This window comes from Sinohyriopsis cumingii, chromosome 5 (genome assembly GCF_028554795.1).
Source record: "Sinohyriopsis cumingii isolate HCF-2022 chromosome 5, ASM2855479v2, whole genome shotgun sequence".
Taxonomy (NCBI): Eukaryota; Metazoa; Mollusca; class Bivalvia; order Unionida; family Unionidae; genus Sinohyriopsis; species Sinohyriopsis cumingii.
The window spans coordinates 128906040-128925050 of record NC_142965.1 but is presented as its reverse complement, the minus strand read 5'-3'; the positions used below and the strand labels follow the sequence as shown (position 1 = coordinate 128925050).

Sequence of the window (19011 nt, the reverse complement as noted above, 5' to 3'; positions counted from 1 at the left end):
TCAAAGCAAACTACAACTCAGCTTTTACGGTATTAGCATCGAACCGTATTGTTTGTTCGTTGTGTTGTCATACTGGGATTACATTTTAACGAGTTAGATATTTACAATTTCAAAGCAAAGTAAAAACGTACTTACCGGTGCACTGATATAAAATGTCCAATGCAATAATGCTTGTACAAACAATACTCGATTGAATAGGAAAAGGTGTGTTACAGCTACTCGCGACTGCAAAATTCTTGTCATCGATCGATCATATTATACACAAATCTAATATAAGCAGAAACAATAAGAAAACAGAAAATTAAATAAATTACTTTTCAAACAAGTTTATACCATTTCTTTTTCATAATCATGCACGCCAACATCAAGCTAAGTACACATGTATTTTTTTAAACTATAAGTTTGCCTAAATAAATGTATTTAGAACTTACCTCGTGCATCTTGAGATGTGTCGGAGTTTTAGGTCGGCTTATACGCGGGTCCAGAACTTTTTAGTGTTTATACCTTTTCAGTTTTGAGATCGGCTTATACGCGAACGGGCTTACACGCGAGCATATACGGTACGGATACAACATGCCATGTTAGTGTAACCGTTATTAATTGTGTCCATAGCAAGTTGATTTCATAACAATGATGGGAACGTACAGTACTAATTTAGATGATATTGGGTAAGTATAATTAAATATAGATCCGAAACAGATTCTTAAAATCCAGTCATCTATTGCAATGTTAAGAAGTAAGTCGTTAACATTTTTGTTCATGGAAAGTAAATTTGAATCAGAGTAAAAGGGCTATAGGTTTGATACCCTCCCCCCCCACCGACCAGTCTGGGTCATATGCCACCCTTGGAAAGATTCTTATCTTTGATTTCCTCAGCATGATGAAGTGTTGAAGAAAGTAATCTTAGGATACCAAGCAATGTATAGACAAGCATATGGAAAAAAATCACAATTTTCTCTCAACAAATTTACTTGAAAGGGAACAAGTTAATGGCTTAACATTTCTTAAGCCACAGGCCATGGACTAGACATTTTAACTTCATTGGTTAGTTATGTTACCTTCAGAAAGTCTGACAGAATTAGTCTTGATCACAGTCATATTAAATAATTCGGATGTTGAAGGAGAACAAGAGAGAGAGAGAGAGAGAGAGAGAGAGAGAGAGAGAGAGAGAGAGAGAGAAAGGGTGGGGGGAGAGAGAGAGAAGTGTGTAAATAAGCAATGGAATTTAACTTTAAAATGTGTAATCAAAAAGTGGAATTTAACTTAAAAATATGTTTTCCAAGAATGTTATATCATATTTACTGCTGAGTGCAACTTTAGTTAATTATTACGACCTACATGTCTAAGTTACTTCATAATGTGCTACATGTTTGATGTGACTGAATAACTTGTTTCTTGAGACCCACATGTCTATGTACCAAATCAGCTTAAATTTAAATGAAAATTTGGAGAAACGGGGATGAAAAAAAAATGCTCTTCCTTTACAAGCAGGAAATTCTAATCATGTGATGTACGCATTTGGTTCACGAACTGAACTTACCCAGATAATAATCATCAGAATAGGCAGAGCTATTGAAATGAAGCAACTATCGGACTCTTTTCAGTTGTATCGAACTGAAGCGTGACGTCTAAGTTATTATTAATATTTGAAATGGAAGATTCATTTTCAGGAAATTATTTGAATTAATTTTTATATTTAATAACATTGTTGTCTATTCAACCATGAGTTATTCTATGTATTTAAAATGTCAGCATTATTGACTCGTGACTCTGGACTGGTTAAATTGTAATGCACATCTTCTGCAGTATTATGTATAACACTGTAACAGATCTGCAGTATTATGTATAACACTGTAACAGATCTGCAGTATTATGTATAACACTGTAACAGATCTGCAGTATTATGTATAACACTGTAACAGATCTGCGGTATTATTTATAATATCGTAACGCGCTTGTGACAGACAACGAGGTAGGTTCGGTTACAACATACAATATCAAGCAGAGTAAAGTGTTTTTCCTCCAAGATACACACATTACCTATCCAGACAAATATACTGGTAGGAATGGAACCGTGATATATATATATATATATATATATATATATATATATATATATATATATATATATATATATATATATATATATATATATATGTATGTGTGTGTGTGTGTGTGTGTGTGTGTGTAATTATGTGTGTATCAACCTACTGCAAATGTTTACCTTCCGCATATCATGCATCTCTATATTGTGCTAGGATCATAACAGAATATCTACCAACTATTTAGCTTTATTATTTTTATTTCGACTTGGTCCATATCAACCTAGATCTCCTTCATTTCAATTGCAAATAAGCCCAGAAAAGGTGGAGACTTGACGATGGTCAATCCTCTAACTTTTGATGCGTTCTGCATAATCTTTCCAAATACTTCTGCTACGTACTTCAGATGTGACATGGTATAGACACGACGTGGTATGGCCAGTCGAACCAGCTCACGATGGAGATACACCTCTTTTCCATTCTCATCTTTGTAACCGAACTTTATGTTCCCGTATTCATACGCTCGAATTCCACCTTCCACATACAAAGCACAAGTTAGTGCCCAAGCCGGATGCTGGTTGCGAGATAGGTGAGGAAGCGCCTTTTCTGCGTCAACAAAGATTGCATGACCGCCTGGCTCTAGGATGGTGGCACCATTGAATTCTAGCATTCGTCCGAATTCTTGCACCATTTCTATGCGATGCTGTAGGTAATGCTCATCCAAAACCTCAGTCAACCCAACCGCAATTGCCTCCAGGTCCCTTCCAGCTAGTCCTCCATATGTGATGTGACCTTCTGCTAGGATGCATTCCTGTGAAAACGTTTCGAAAACCTCTCTTTGTCTGGTAGCGAAGACCCCTCCTATGTTGCAGAGTCCATCCTTCTTTGCTGATATTATGCAACCATCAAACTCATTAAACATTTCCAAAGCTATTTGTGTCGGTGTTTTATCCCCGAATCCATTTTCTCTAGTCTTTATAAACCATGTATTTTCTGCAAAACGGCAAGCATCGGCATAGAAGGGGACATTATGTTTACGGCATATCGCTGCTGCCTCTTTTATGTTAGCAATGCTCACAGGACACCCGCCCTTTTCTCCGTTTGTAATCGTCATTACTACTACACCAACGTTTTGGTCATTTTTCGATAGCATTTCTTCAAGTTTTCTGCAATTAATGTTGCCCTTAAAATCATGTGACTCATCTTCAGTGTCAATATTTATGGCCTTTACTTTATTTTGCAGTATATGATCGCGAGTTGTATCGAAGAAACCATTGCTATATGCAACCTCTGCCCCTGGCATTAAAACTTTAAACAATATCTTCTCTGCAGCTCTGCCCTGGTGGACTGGTACAATGAAAGGAAATCCTGTTATCTTTTTAACCGTCGTCTCGAGTGTGTAAAAACTATCTGCTCCGGCATAGCTTTCATCAGCCTGCAACATTGCCGACCATTGTTTGCAACTGAGGGCATTTGTGCCGGAGTCAGTAATGAAATCTATGGTGACTTGATTAGCCTTTAGACAGTTGGGATTGAATGCAACCTCTTCCAAGTATTTCTGACGATTTTCTCTTGTTGTCAAGGGAATTGGTTCAACCGTCTTGATACGGTATGGTTCAAATTTGGAGAACATCTGAAATGATACGTTTGATTACAAATTGTATGCCTGAAAAGATTAAGGAAACGCTATTCAAATGATTAAGAAATATTTAGTAAATCATATTTATTGAAACGAATAAATGAAGGGACGGGGTTACAGTTATAAGGATACCACCTGTCGATGGACTGATTGCAGCATTTCAATTTAAACCCAAAAATTCAACCATTTTTATAAGTCCCTAGTATAACTCGGTCGGGGTTTGAACCCGCAAATTCCCGCATGAAATTATTGTAAGAAATTTGATGAGGTGATCAGAAAAAAGCAACATACATTTTGCCTTCAAACAAAAATAATTAACAATTATGTAATTATGTATATTCTGTCATATGTATGTGTATATATGACTTACTACCATACTTTCTACCTAGAAGATGACAATATGTGTCAACCTCCAAATTATATAATTTCTGCATTTGATAAAATGTTATACTTGAGCCAATCGCCATATACAAAAACAATAAAGCTCTTTTGCTGGTAACATTTGCCTATTATTTAGGGGCCAAGATTTAAACTGTAGGTGATGATATAGTTTGCTCTATTGTTACTGTTTACACTACATGTAATGCTATAGTTTGCTATATTGTTATTGTTTACACTTCATGTGATGATATAGTTTGCTCTATTGTTACTGTTTACACTTCATGTGATGATATAGTTTGCTCTATTGTTACTGTTTACACTTCATGTGATGATATAGTTTGCTCTATTGTTATTGTTTACACTTCATGTGATGATATAGTTTGCTCTATTGTTACTGTTTACACTTCATGTGATGATATAGTTTGCTCTATTGTTATTGTTTACACTTCACGTGATGATATAGTTTGCTCTATTGTTATTGTTTACACTTCATCCGATGATACAGCTTGCTCTATTGTTACTGTTTACACACGATACGCATAATATAATTCGGTTCTTACACTAATACGTGTATAAATTAAAAGGTTCCTAAAGGTGAGATTTTGCGAAGCTCATGTGTACCTTGGTAATTCTCAGTTTTATGATTTCAGGCTTACATTTGACATAAACCTTCAGCAAGGTATTGCTCCCAATTAAAAAATCTTGGAGGCTCTTTCGTTTTAGTTGGGATCGAAGCGAAATTTTAGAAGTTATTTCGTCACGATATTACGTTTTCATGAGTTTGTCTTGGCGTAAGATAACATTAGTATTATATTTTATCCTTGGCTTTAAAACAAACAGCGTAGTGATTATTAGATCTAACTTACAATAATTGGCATAGTCAAGACATGAAAACCAAGATTTCTACACTGTGATGTATTGGGATTGTTCACTCATTAAACCCTGGAGAGGTTTGTCATTTTCACCTAAAATACGAGTAGGAAACACATTATGGGGCTGCTTATGAATACATGGACAAAAATCTGGGTCCAAAAAAATTTAGTTTGGCCTGGTGCCTATTTGTGTTTGAAACGTCGTCTTTCGTTGGTTATTTCGCTCGCGCTTGTGAAGAAAGGTAAAAGTTGGAGTTTTTTTGGGCTTGTTGGACCCATCATTTTTGTGTCCTGGCAACTTTTTTACTTGAAATCCCCAACTTAAAGTTCTTTTTTCAAAGGTTCGCCTGTCTATGTGCAGTTCCGCGATCAGTCTCTCTTAGAACCAATGCCAAAAAGTCTAAAATTCGTACATAAAATCCGATTCCGACAAAAGGCGAATATTTAGTGTAAATATTGGGGTCTCAAAAATATGTTTCTCCTCTGTATTGTGATGCGAATAGAAAGTCCTGATCATTTTGCTATCTTTGTAGAGTTACACATGTTTAATTTTCTGTAATACCATCCATTTTGGTGTATCTTAAATGACCCTGACGATCCAGAGGTTGTAAGTAGGATACCATCTCCTCACACACACGCGGCGCCAGGGGTTAATGAGTTAACCATTGTCTTGAATTTTAGTAGTAATAAACTGTCGTTTTTGCATCATTCAATATCCTATGGGTCCCCGGATATCCGTTCTCCACTCTAGTCCCCATGTCAACGCGACTCATATATATTTGGTTACTGTTTTCTCGGTGGGTTGCTAGAGGTGTAAAAACATAGGCGACTCGGGTGTGACAGTCTTTGAGTTAGAGTCGAGAACGGGTGCCCTTATCTTCATAGAGTATTACATAAGGTCAAACAGAATTCGGTACCACTCTGAAAGTGGTTGTGTAATGACAAGCGTGCAGAGAGTGATGATATTGCTCAGACCGGCAGGTAAATCTATGATGGTGATCAACAAATACATACTGTCAAGCCCGCTATAGTAATGTATTAGTGCAGCTTGCTGTATATTGATTTTCTTGACAGTGTGTTATGTAGCCTCTCTCTATCTATAGGCTTATATAGAAAATGTTGAACAATAATCAGGGAATTGAGTTTATTGGTGTCGCTAGCAATGGTGTAATCCTGCCCAAAGATTGAAAGGTCAGAGATGTAGCAAACTGAAACAAATTCAGAGTATTTTGATAACTTGGTGAATCTGTGAGTGGTCCTAAAAATGGAACGGAATAAATTAGGGATGGGGCAGATTTATGAGCAAAGAAAAATAAATAAAATTTAGAATGAAGTACAGAGTTACAACAGAATAGGGATATTAATAATTAACACACCTAGTCGTAATTTTTGGATAATTCAAGTGATACCTCCTCCAGCTATAATGAATATATGTTAGAGCTGGCTCATTAAATAGGTGCTACGTATAAGAATGACATCCCAACTCAGTTTATTTTATATTGCACGTTACGGCACCGCAAAAAAGAGGCAGCGCAAATATATGACGAAAGTGTTAGACGCTCTCTTCAAGGATAAAGTGGATGAAATTCCCGATGCGTGGTTTAACATTACATGAATACTTGCGACGGTCGCAGGACAAAATGAATGCTGTTATTGTACTCGATGATGACTTCTTTGCGCTTGCTGAGGCGGACCCCTTTCTGAAAAATGTTTTACTCAACACCGCAGAAGACTTTCAATGTGGTTACTCTGAGATAGGCATGGTGAATTATCTGTGAAAGACTGATTTACAGCTTTGTGCTCGCTATAGAAAGTACGAGTGCGAGCGCTGCCAACAGCAACATGTAGCAGTGTTTTTGTCAACTAGATAAACGCTCATAAGTATGTAAATAGGAAACTCCATGGCATTGGAACGCAGGAACTTTGTTGTGTTGGGAGGCAACGAAGTAAAGAACCTGCCTTGGAAAATACTAACCTTCTGACAATCATGCCATTAGGAGTACTAGATAACATACACGAAAATATTACATGAAGGCCAAGGGGAAAACCCTGCCTGAATTGTGGTATTGGAGTCAAATCACGCAAACAACTTTGCCAGCCTTGTGGATCTGTTTGGGAGTACTATATATTGCGTAGGGAAAAATCAAAACCACAAATGCCTGTATCTGCCCAGATATAAGCACAAACACCAATAGATACCACAACAACAAAAGAAATGAATGAAACAATCCACAGAATTGAAGCGATCAGAGTTTCTGATATTGACAAAATATCAAAAATAAAACAAGCCATCGATCAAATTTCACAATTAGAAACGCTTCGTTCTTCTCTTAGTATCAGCATGCCTACAGCATGCCTACAATATCACAACTAAGACAACTCGCACGGCATGCCAAGTAGTAGGAGCAAAAAAGACATGCTAGAATTATTGAAATAAAACCTTTGCGTTGAGTCTACAAATATTACCGTCACCACCACTTCCACCGGTGGGGCCCCGAGTGGCCGAGTGGTCTAAAGCGCTCTTCGTTACGGATCACTGCCATCTCACCTCTGTCTGCGGCGGTTCGAGTCTAAGATTCAGCCAATGTGGGCATGTGAGAAAGCTTGCCAGTAGCTTCTCGTGGATCGGTAGTTCTTTCCGGGGTTTTCCGGGTTCTTCCTCCACCATTAATACTGGCCGCCATGTATGGCCTATCGTGCTGAAAAATGGCGTTAAACCCCACAACAACAACAACAACAACTTCCACCGGTAACACAACTAAGACAATTTGTGCACAAGCACGCTATTCGAGTACCCAAAGGCTCGAGAAAACATGAACTCGTATAAACAAAACCGTCTTCGTGCTAAGAACAAAAACGTCTCGCCTCATCTATCGCTACTGAAGCAGCTGAGTATGTTCGTGCAAAATCACAACAATCGCAGGTGCCCGAGACTAAATTTCAGAAACGTAGTGGTGAGTTGGAAAATTATGTTTCTATTATACCACCCACCTACACACTATCCTACGACGCTCGACAACTGCTGAAACATCTGATCGTGACAAGGATGGATTTAAAACTACTGCTCCGTGGATTCACGAAAAGCTGCAGAAATAAACCAATGCAGGATCGGGATAGACATTCGAAGTCTAGGTCAATCATTCGCCGTATCATCCGTTCGTGGATCAAGTTAGATAGCAACACCAACATGAGTCTAGCCAAGGTCAGTGATCAACGTGAAGAATGTTGATAATCGTTGTTTTGAGTGAACAATCTTGCCGGCGCTATATCCGGTCAGTGCAAATCAAGCAAGGCTTCAAAAATATAGGCAGCACCCGGATAAACGTAACGTTGGTGATATTGAGTGTCCCGTGCAAGTGACCAAAGCTACACTAAAGAAAGCTGAATCACTTAACCCATGCAACGCTGTTAATCTATTTGCTTAGGACAAACGTTTTAATCCGCTAATACTATCTCCCCACCGACAGAAAGGTACAACCCAAACTGATTGGTTATTGCTGAGTAAAATGAAAGACTCTGAACCGGTATGATATTACATATAAATTAAAAAAATCTTGGTCCGCTGCTTAACCGATACAGAAAGTACCCGCGCAAAAATATCAGTGCAGACGCTGCATGCATGTTTTTAACACTCAATACCTGCTCACCAGTTAGAATTGTAATGCGGCAGTATCAATGAGAAACCACAGCGCACAATCATTAACCAGAGCCTCGTAAAAACAGTCAAATTTACTGCAGAGTAGCGAAAGATGAAAGTCCCGTATAACATCTACGAGTATTTTGAGTGTCTGAATGTTGTAGTGTAAATCAGCTCTGCTAAGAAAGATACAAATGTACATGATACCGACTAGAAAGTACAAATAGCAGAATAAATTCCATGCGGGTTTTGTTATGTTGTGGTAAGATGTGATGGCAAATAGAGCCACCAGTCGTTCATTGTGCTCAGAGTGTGAACGCTCCAGACACGATGGAGGTATTCTTCATATCAATCAAAGTCATAGCGAAATATATTCGATAACAGGTTGATTCCCCAGCAGCATGGTTATGACTGGTGATAACATCCATGTGTTTGCTACACCCATTACTGCTGGATGTTTGAAAAAGCTTTCACTGACACAGAACAAAGCCAGTCCACTGACAAAGACAAAAGCTGTTCGGCGATTAGGGTAAAAGTCAATGTTTCAAAGTTCTTGATCATTGTCGCTTCACTGACGTGGATATAGGTGTCGCACACAACACCTGTAATTTTCATCTGTGAAATTATCCACAAAAGCATCCCCGTGGTGATTCAGAAGGCGAGTTGATAATTTAGCCAATTGATCCTGAAAGCAGTATCCCTCCATCCGACTCGCCGATTAGCGTGATCCGCAACAATATGGAAAACTACATAATGTTTGGGCCAGGAGAGTTGCAGTTCATCGATTCGATCCGGTTTAAGAATTCGTCCCCGGAGAAGTTAAGAGCAATCTGACGGCGGAGAACTTAGATTCACTCATGAATATTATAACACCAATACGACCTGATCACTATCAAAGGCATGTATCCGTACGAGTACATGAACAACTGGAACAAAGTTGCCGAAATTCAGCTGCCACCGATGGAAGCATTTTACTATTCGTTGTGGCGCGCAGGTATTTTCGCAACGAACATAGAAAGAAATTTTGGTCTGTATTTGAGTGCAAAAGCCTTGGCGACATTCGCGGTCTGTATCTGCACACTTACGTGTTGTTGCTCGCGGACGAGTTTGATGCATTTCATGACACCTCCAAAAACATGTTCAAGCATGACCCCGCCCATTACTTTTCGATACCGGGTATGGGCTGGGATGCCCTGTTGTTCAAGACCAAAATCAATCTGGATCTGATCACGGACATCGACTAGCAGCTGTTTATCGGGCGGTTGCTTCGTGGTGAAATTTACATGATAAGCAAATGTGATGGGGGAAAGTTCTGACGATCTACGAAAAAAATATTAGTTTGGGCCATAGAACAATTAATTAGATTTATGGGGACAGGCGCTTGTTAAATTGCTATATGGCAGTGATTCCAAATGTTTGGTCGGTAGTGGTAGATATTTTTAAATTAAGCATTCGTTTACTTAACCGCGAGACGGGCTATTAGGGAAACGGTTAACTTTGATTTCATAGTGAAACTGTCAAACTTGGAAAAGTCTAGAAACAGTTATTCCAAGATCTAGGTCAAGTTGACCCCACGTATGGCGCCTACATAAAATGCGGTAAATATATTTCATCCTGATTGTTTACGCTAAATAAAGAGCGTTTTTTCCACATGAATTTCCTAGCTATAACTATTCCCCCATCGAAAAATCTAATTACTCTAAGCTTTGCTGCAAGAGCACAGATACAGGGGACACCGAGATTCAATTTGGAAGGCATTTTATCGTAAAGCATTTTGCCAAATGACCGGATGTCAGGAAGGTCGAAGAACACAATTTTGGCGGCATACACGAACAGTGCTTGAAAGCACACAAGTTATTTGCGTCAAATTCACGAGATTCGTTGATACCAATATAATGTTTTGTTTGAATTTTTTGATAATATTTTGCATGGATTTGTTTGTTTAAATTCGTTGATCAATTCTCTTGATATGAATATAGCTGTGTTAAGTTTATAGATATAAAGGATTTCGTACAATAATCTTCTTTATATAAGGCTGTCGAATTGTTTGGAATAGGCGTCTTGTTTTTATAAGAATCAGGTTCTAAGAATTTCATGTATTACTTTAGTTAATATGAGTTACGAGAAGCCGTGTGAATTCGCCGATCTTAGGTAATTTAATGTATGCTAAAGACTTGAATATGTGTATTCACTGAACATAACGTAAAACCAGGTAGTGAATTTAATTCATTCATTTGTGAAATCGAGACGAAAGCGGAACTTCTAAGTCTCGTATGTTAATGCGAAGTGATGAATTAGCCATTAGGAAGTACATTAATCTTATGAAATTAATTTTCTTTTGGTCTGCCATGCTCGGCGCTATTAACTAGCTTTTGGTATCTTTTCAGTGGCGATAGTAAGATGTGATAACGACAGGGGAGTAATGTTCTATCCCCAGTAGGATAACCGACAGGGAATTTAGGCTGTTCTCTGTTTGTTTTCAATGGAGAAAATAGGTCTTCAGACGTATTCCCAGACGTATCCTCAGATGTATGTACGCACTGATGTATCCAAGTATATGCGTATCCGCATGCTTACATATCGAACTCCCCACACAAAGTTTGAGGGCTAAAGGGAGGCGAAACAGTAGAAAGGAAGGAAAAGGAAAGGCGAAATGACAGAGAACAGCTACAGTGGAATTGGAGTGAACCAGAAATAAGCAGGTTATGCAATTGTACAAGCCATCGACTTCGGTTGTTCACTTGATCGTATGATGAACTAATTCTGTCAGTAAAACAGATCGGCTATTTTTATAAATATATTTGTGTTTTGAAATTCGGTGAAGATATTTATTCCAGAAAGAAGTTTATCTTCCTGATGTATTGTGTTATCACCATTCTTTTTGTACTTGATTAAATGTTGATTGTCTGTGTACGGGGTATCGAGTCATTCTGTTTTATATATCTGCTCAAAACTCTGTTTATTCTACCAGTAGGTTTACTCTATCGGGGTAATAACACCGAGGGCGATCAACTTTTAGATAATGAGAACCGAATAAAGCGGACACCTTGAAAAAAAGTACAATCCGCCATTCAACACACACCCTTGTTAAAGATTGCGGGGGGGGGGTGCGTTTACACACAGATACGACAATCCAACAACCCCTGCGTGCCCGGATATGACCCCATCGATCCTCACAGCAATGACAGTCGTACATGGACATGTAAAACCCATTCGCGTAGGTAACGCGAGGAAGCCTGTGTACTTTACCTATTTCTGAAATGGGCACGGTGACGTTATTCGTGGATTATTTGTAGATGCACCAAGGAGCGCAGAGTTCTGACCTCGCGTACTGCACCATCGTTAAGCAAGTGGCCATGCGGGTCGTTGTTGGTGTCAAAAGTGCCGCTGTGAACCGACTAAAACAACCAGATCGAGTACGGCGATTATTAACACAAGCCAAAGACGATTCCAGTTACATTGCCATCGACCGAACCAATGCAGTCTACAGTGAGTACATTAATTAACGAAGCCGCTCAACAGCGATTGCCTGATATGATTGCAGATCTGGCCATGTGTAGTGGCTTAGCATGGTATTAAAGAAAATCAATGTTCTATAATTTTGCAATGACCCTGTCCAAAAAGATATTGGATCAATCATTTAGTGTTAGTGAAACGAAGCAAGAGAGATTTTCAATATTACTCATACCCAGTCAGAGACCCCAATCAGTTAAATTGGAATTGCAGATGCTAGACACGCCTGGTTTTTCCTTCCATATATGGCATTTTGGCAGTGGAGGGAAAACTGGTGCACGAGAACTGTGCCAATTATGATGCATATGTCCAAGTGGATTTGTTAACAATGGCACCCTGGCGTTGTTCAACAATGCAGCCAGTCGATGTAAAGGAATGGAATAAATTCTTGACAAACATGACGTTGTCAGGACACTTCTCGGGCTCGCCAGATAAAACAATGATTATATAAGAATCGCTTGTCCAACCATGATGATTGTCAAGGATGTAGCTGATCACGCAGACCATAAAGAAAATATAATAAGACGGCCTTGAAACAATACAGTCAATGCTGATGCAGATATAGAAAATTTAGCATTTTCTAACTATAATTTAAACCTTGGATATGCACATCGTCGATCACAACTTCGTGGAGCATTGTTATAATTTTCCTGTGCTATTTCCCTGAGTCATAAATTTGGGTTTTGCAGAGATGTTCGCAAAATGATATTTGGAGTTAAACACACGGTGACCTTATTTCGTAAAAACAACTCCAACGATGCAGTTTGGCGTGAAGCAAGTGCTCCTGTTGGTAAAGTTGTATTAGATGACTGACTTTGGGGATGCCGGTGTTATCCCCTTAACTGGACACACAATCACGTTTGTTATCATTTATGTTGTCGGGAACCGCATCAACGCTGTCGTGTTTTGCATATACCACAGATGCACACCCACTCACTAGTATTGTGGGGTAGTTTACTGGCAAATAATTATCCAGCACGGTTTTACTGCACCAAAACACGTGTTCCTAAATTTGCAACTTCCAGCGCCAGATAATGACCAGGTATCACGTTTTGAAGACAACCCTCATGTACACAACTTACTTGGGGTGGATACATTGGCGACTGACCTTCGTTGCGCAAGATTGCGGCTTGAATTGACACTGGAGGGAACAAAGTGGCGGTTATCTTCAAAAAGACGAAGTACTGGTAGAACCGTAAGAGGTTATTTATTCACACCCAAGCCTCGGCCTAGCCGCTAGAGAAAGAAATTTGACATGTGCTTGAGGAACTAGGCAGACAACAGTTCAAAGAGCTGAGTTAGGAAGATATAGGCGGGGCACCTGTCCGAGCAGACCCTTATTCCACAGGTCATTTTACAATCACTTCAGAACTCACCAGGATTTTGACCAACGCAGAGGTCTAGTAAGTTATGGGGTGAATTCTAATAGGCGTACTTCGAATGCACGGCACTCGTAAAAGGTAGAGGGGGAATTCAGACTTGAAAAGCTTCTTAAAGGCAAAAATTCTTCGCTCGAATTTGTTGAACATTACAAAAAGAGTTGTAAGTTTATATGTAGTATGTAGGAATGTATTACTAGAATTACGTGCATATGTAGAAGTTACCTTTATTAGAGTTTATCTCACCTACGTATTTGAGTTATTTACCTACTGTAACGTTATTTAGAGTTAATAATATCATATAAGATCGCAATTAATTGTGCAATTAGCTGCTGTATGAATCACATTGAATTATTGCATTTATTTACGAGTTATGTAAGACGTATACTTGTTTTAAGAATCATTAAGTTGAGTCAAGGTCAAACCTGGACTACGTGATAATTATCATGTAACAAACGTCTATTTTTTCCAGAAGGATGAACTCTTGGCCCCCATCCGGGAATCTGTTTTGCATTTTAGTTAGTCTTATACCAGATGTAATGATAAGAATTATTTCAGTCGTGCATTAACATCTGACACGTTAAGTTGTTTAATGCTGTAACCAGTGTGGGCTGAATTTGTTTTCTTCTTCAAATTATTGAATTCAAGTGATTTTTTCCCCTGGAAATATTAAAGTGCTCTGATAATTCTGGAACAAAGACATTTGCCGGAATGTATGCGGAATTCAAAAACCAGCAATAATATTTTCTGTGATTCAACAAGAGACTGTTGACAAATCAGTACAATGCTGACTATTACAGACGCCATCGCCTTCCATTTTGGACTTTGATTGGGATTTGAAATGTGATTCGCTAAGAACTTTCATTTATATAACTTGTGTTTTAATTCTTGGATTACAATTTGGATTTAATTCGTAATGCTTTAAGTTTTCTTTTCTAATAGTTGTTACTTTGTAGTCTAATAGTCTATTGAAATAATATGTTTATTTTTGTTTACAAATCCTGTTGTCTTCACATTTTTCCGTTACTTATTTTGAGAGCATAGACTCGTAACAGGTTGTTCAGTGTTTACGATTCTGAGCCTGTGCTGTCGGAAATGTAACAAATTAAAGGCAAATCCAAACATAAAAAAGCAACCACACAGTTGCAGATTTACAGACAGTAAGATTATTTTTTTTAAAATATGTACGCCGGGTTGGTACATGGATTGCTAGACATATATTCTCTCTCCCTCTCTCTCTCTCTCTCTCTCTCTCTCTCTCTCTCTCTCTCTCTCTCTCTCTCTGTGCGGTATTTTCGTTTCCACAGTCACTGCAGACTAGAGTCAATCACTGCAGACTAGAGTAGTACGGAAGTGCTGCTTGAACTTATTCGATACCCTGTTGGGACACCGACAGCTGTACGAGACTCTAACCCCCAAGACTGACTCACTTGCGTCACGTGTTTACACCTCTAGCAACCCCACAACAAAAGATAAACCAAACATCTATCTGCCGCGTGGGGAATAACATTTCATGGAGGTTAGAGGCGACAACGAGTGTCCGGGAGCCATAGGGTATCGAATGAGGCAACACCGCCATTTTAGTAGTATATAGGGGCGATTCAGCGTCAAGGGAACTTTAATGTTAAAATAAGGTCCCGGCCCTTTGGCGTCTATGTAAATTTAACATGGGGAAAACTGTCCCGGCTCTTTGGCGTCAAGGGGAATTTAACATGGGAATAGCTCGTGGGTCTGTATAGCGTCAAGAGAAATTTAACATGGTGGGCCTGTATAGCGTCAAGGGAAATTTAATATGGTGGGCCTGTATAGCATCAAAGGAAATTGAACAGGGTGGGTCTGTATAGCGTCAAGGGAAATGGAACAGGGGATAGGGATATAACACACACACACACACGACAACAGACATTTTTTAAAAAAAGGTAGGCATGAAAGGTAATGTCTTTTCGAGGCACTGAAGGGGCCCTTAAAAGGGCCTTCGGGTTTCTTCTTCTTCTTCTTCTTCTTCTGCTTCTATTTCCTCCATTTTTTCCACCATCCCCTTATCTTTCCCAAAATTCCTTTGTTCTTCCTCTTTTCATTTTCCGCTATCCAGTCCGGGTGACCCATGGCTCGGAACTTGTTCTGGATTTTCATCCAGTTAAGTTCAGTCTCTCATATTCTTCCTTTTTCTTTCTATTCTCTTGTCCTTTCCTATCTTTTGCCCACCTGTCCTTGATTTTCTGCACTACTTCATCTATTACCTTTTTCATCTGTTTCTCCACTTTCTTTAGTTGTTCACTGTCCCTTTTCACAAACTTCCACTCTGACCATTTCTCTAGCTCTTCCAAATAGCATCTCACTGCTTTTACCTTGTCCATAGACTCTTTTATTGTCCCCACTCTGACATACTCTAGTTGAATCAATCCTCTCAATCTCTTAACTTCTTCCTCTATCATCTCCTATATCATCTTCCTGGCTAATTTTAGTTCATTCACATAGTCAAGACTTTTTCTTAACTTCCATTCTCTTTCTATCCTTTCAATCTAACTTACTTACTTGGATTAAAGTGATTTTCGCTTCAATGGAGCATGTATCACTGTTTAATGCACGCACAGCGTGCTATTTAATTACTCCTGGGGGAAGGAATGAAAGCCACATCCCCCAGGCTTTTATGTGTTCATGGAACAATTGTTAATTAGGCCGTCAGATCGAGGTACTATTTAGTTCCTAGCGATCTGGATGTATGGCCGAGGTGAGTGGGATTGGACCCAGCACGCACTCATTGTTTAGGTTGCATTGCTTTGTTGATTGAGACGAGTGGGATTGGACCCAACGCACACTCGTGTATATTGCTATAGGGGCATGCACTGCACGTGTGATGTTTTGATGTCCGGTCGTGGTAGAGGAGGAAGAGGCTTATGGATCGGGAGGCGGTTTAGGACACATTTTTGGCGTTTCAAAGTTCCAGGGTATGGTTTCTAAAAGTGTCGTCCTGCATAATTTGGAGGATAACTCTGTGCTGTTTTTAGAGTAGGTTAAGGATAGATACCCAGGTTGACAGCCATGTGTTTTGATGTTGCCACCTTGTGTAGCGGGCCCTGATGGTCATGGGTATTTGTGCTGCTGGATCTGATGGTCCTTGGGTTTTAGACCACCTTATAGGGGTTAATTTGGGGTTATACTTCCTTAAGCAGAGAGTTTATTAAATTGCAGCCTTGTGCTGCGGGATCTGATAGTCTTTGGAGTTTAGATCACCTTATACATTGATAATTTGGGGTAGTATTGTTCCTGATCTGTTTTAGTGAGAACGATCCTGATGGTCTGTGTTCAAGTCCATCTTATATGATCTGATTTAGTGTCCTGTCGGTAATTCTAGTTATTTGTTGATTGATGGCTGTCACCTGGGTTGGAATGTGGTGGTAGAGGTGTTAATTTTCATGCCAAGAGACTATAAGATGGTTAAAGAGTAAGGTAGGAAGAAGGTATAGATAAAAATAAAAATAAAAATTTTTCCTTTTTTACCCCTTTCAATAGCATAATTCTCCATCCATCATCCAAAAGTAAACATTTCTTAAATCATTAAACAGCGCTGACACTTCCATCTTGCACCGCTTGTTCCGTAGAATGGTGTGAATGACGAACTTTTTGGGTTCTTATATAAAAAGCGCGGACGTGAAAGAAAACATTTAAGACCAAAAACTTATATTACCTAGATCATCACTTAAAACGCGCGGACGTGAAGGAAACATCCTCTACTTTTTTCTTCTCATATTATCTACTATTCACACAGTAATGACTAGACAAATAACATAACCATAATCTACTATCCACACACGCAAAGCAGCCAAATCAAACCCAAACTATACTATCCACACACGCCAAGCAGCAAAAACATATTCATAATCTACTATCCACACAAACGTACGTGATTGATTACAAAACCCAATAATCTACTATTCACACAAACCTACGTGAGCGCTTACAAACAAACAATCATATACATAAACACATACAATCTTAACAGGAAAAGAGTGAGTGTTTATAAATACACTACTTCACATACACACACATTGGCAAATGGATTACTATCTCTTTTCAAGTTTTTTGGCTAGCCCTGAAAAGGGCTGTTTGTTTTGAACTCCAGGGCACCTGGTTACCTGGTTACACCACCCCGGCCTGGCACCGCAGACACATCTAAACCTCCAATCTTTCTACCAGTTTACTCTTTTGACTGGGAGCGCAGAGGGAGGATAATTGGCTTCAGAACCCCAATCCTCTGTCTCTGGAATATTGTAGGCCATCCTCTCTCCTATCTTCTTTTCCTCCTCTTCTTTTTTCCTTTTTAGCTCCTCTTCCTCTTTTATTCTCCCTTCTTCAACAATGACCTCCGCTGCCAGTTCATTCACTATACGCATGGCATATTACAGGTGCATCTGGAGTTCTAGAAGTTTTACAATCCTTGTATTCATTCTCTTGTTGTTAACGAGTCAATGATGGGTAGCCCGACTGACGATTAGTTTCATGTTTATACGAAAAGAGCGGACGTGAAGGAAAACATCCCTTTAAGACACAAAACTTGGTTGGTTGGTTAGTTGGATTATAGTTGTTTTCGTTCTTTTGAACATGTACCACTTGTTTATTCACGCACTGCGTGATTTTTAATTACTCCTGGGGGAAGGAAAAGGAGCCTCATCCTTACACAAAACTTTTATTACCTACATTATAGTCTAAAACGCGCGGACCTAAAAGAAACACTCACTCACTTTTTTATTACCCATTACTAATTAAAAATTTTCATTAATATACTATCCACATACGCAAAGCAGTCAAATCAAACTCAATATCTACTATCCACCCACGTCAAAAACATTATCATAATCCACTATCCACACAAACGTATGTGAGCGCTTACAATCACACACATAAACATATACAATCACACCAGAAAAGAGTGAGTGTTTATATTTACACTACTCTACATTTACACATTGGCAAATTTATAATTACTTCTTTTCTAGAGGTTGGGGTAGCCCTGAAAAGGGCTGGTTTTTTGTGTGTGAACTTGAAGCTATGGCCATCTTTTAGGTTCTAAGATTGCGACCTCCTCTGACGACAGGCTTTCTCGCAGGATAAGGTCTGCTTCTTCGGAAAGAGAAGAAGAACTCTTTGGTATCGATACGACAGTCGACAAAGCCTCTGTCAGGTTCAGGTTGCTGCTGCTGCTGCTGTTGTTGCTGTTGCTGCTCTCTCCGCTGTTTCTGAAGTCTGTACTTCTCTGTCCATTCTTCTTTCTCCCTGTTAATTTCTACTCTGAAGAGCTCTTCTATCAGGTCTTCAGTGACTTTTAACATTCTAACAGTCTCCATCTCTTCCGGCTTCGGTATCAGACTGTGTCAGACCCTATACAAATTCACATAGGCTTCGTTTAGCTTAGCTAGTCTGGAGCACATCTTCGTAGGAGGATGAGTCGACAATGGATGGTTAGACTGGAAACAAACCCGGTTTTATAGTCAAAGCGCGGACGTGAAGGAAAACATCCCGACACGGTTTTCGAGTCGGACCGTTCAAA

General features: G+C 39.2%; 1 pseudogene across 2 annotated transcripts in view; it reads right to left on the bottom strand.

The window, feature by feature from the left end:
* Window positions 1-2284: 2284 nt before the first annotated feature.
* The window catches only part of LOC149800216 (uncharacterized), a 31538-nt pseudogene continuing 14811 nt past the window's right edge, over window positions 2285-19011 (bottom strand). For both annotated transcript variants that reach the window (XR_016420946.1, XR_016420947.1), the window contains exon 2: window positions 2285-3675. The product of XR_016420946.1 is annotated as an uncharacterized LOC149800216, transcript variant X1 (transcript). The remainder of the gene's footprint in view (window positions 3676-19011) is intronic.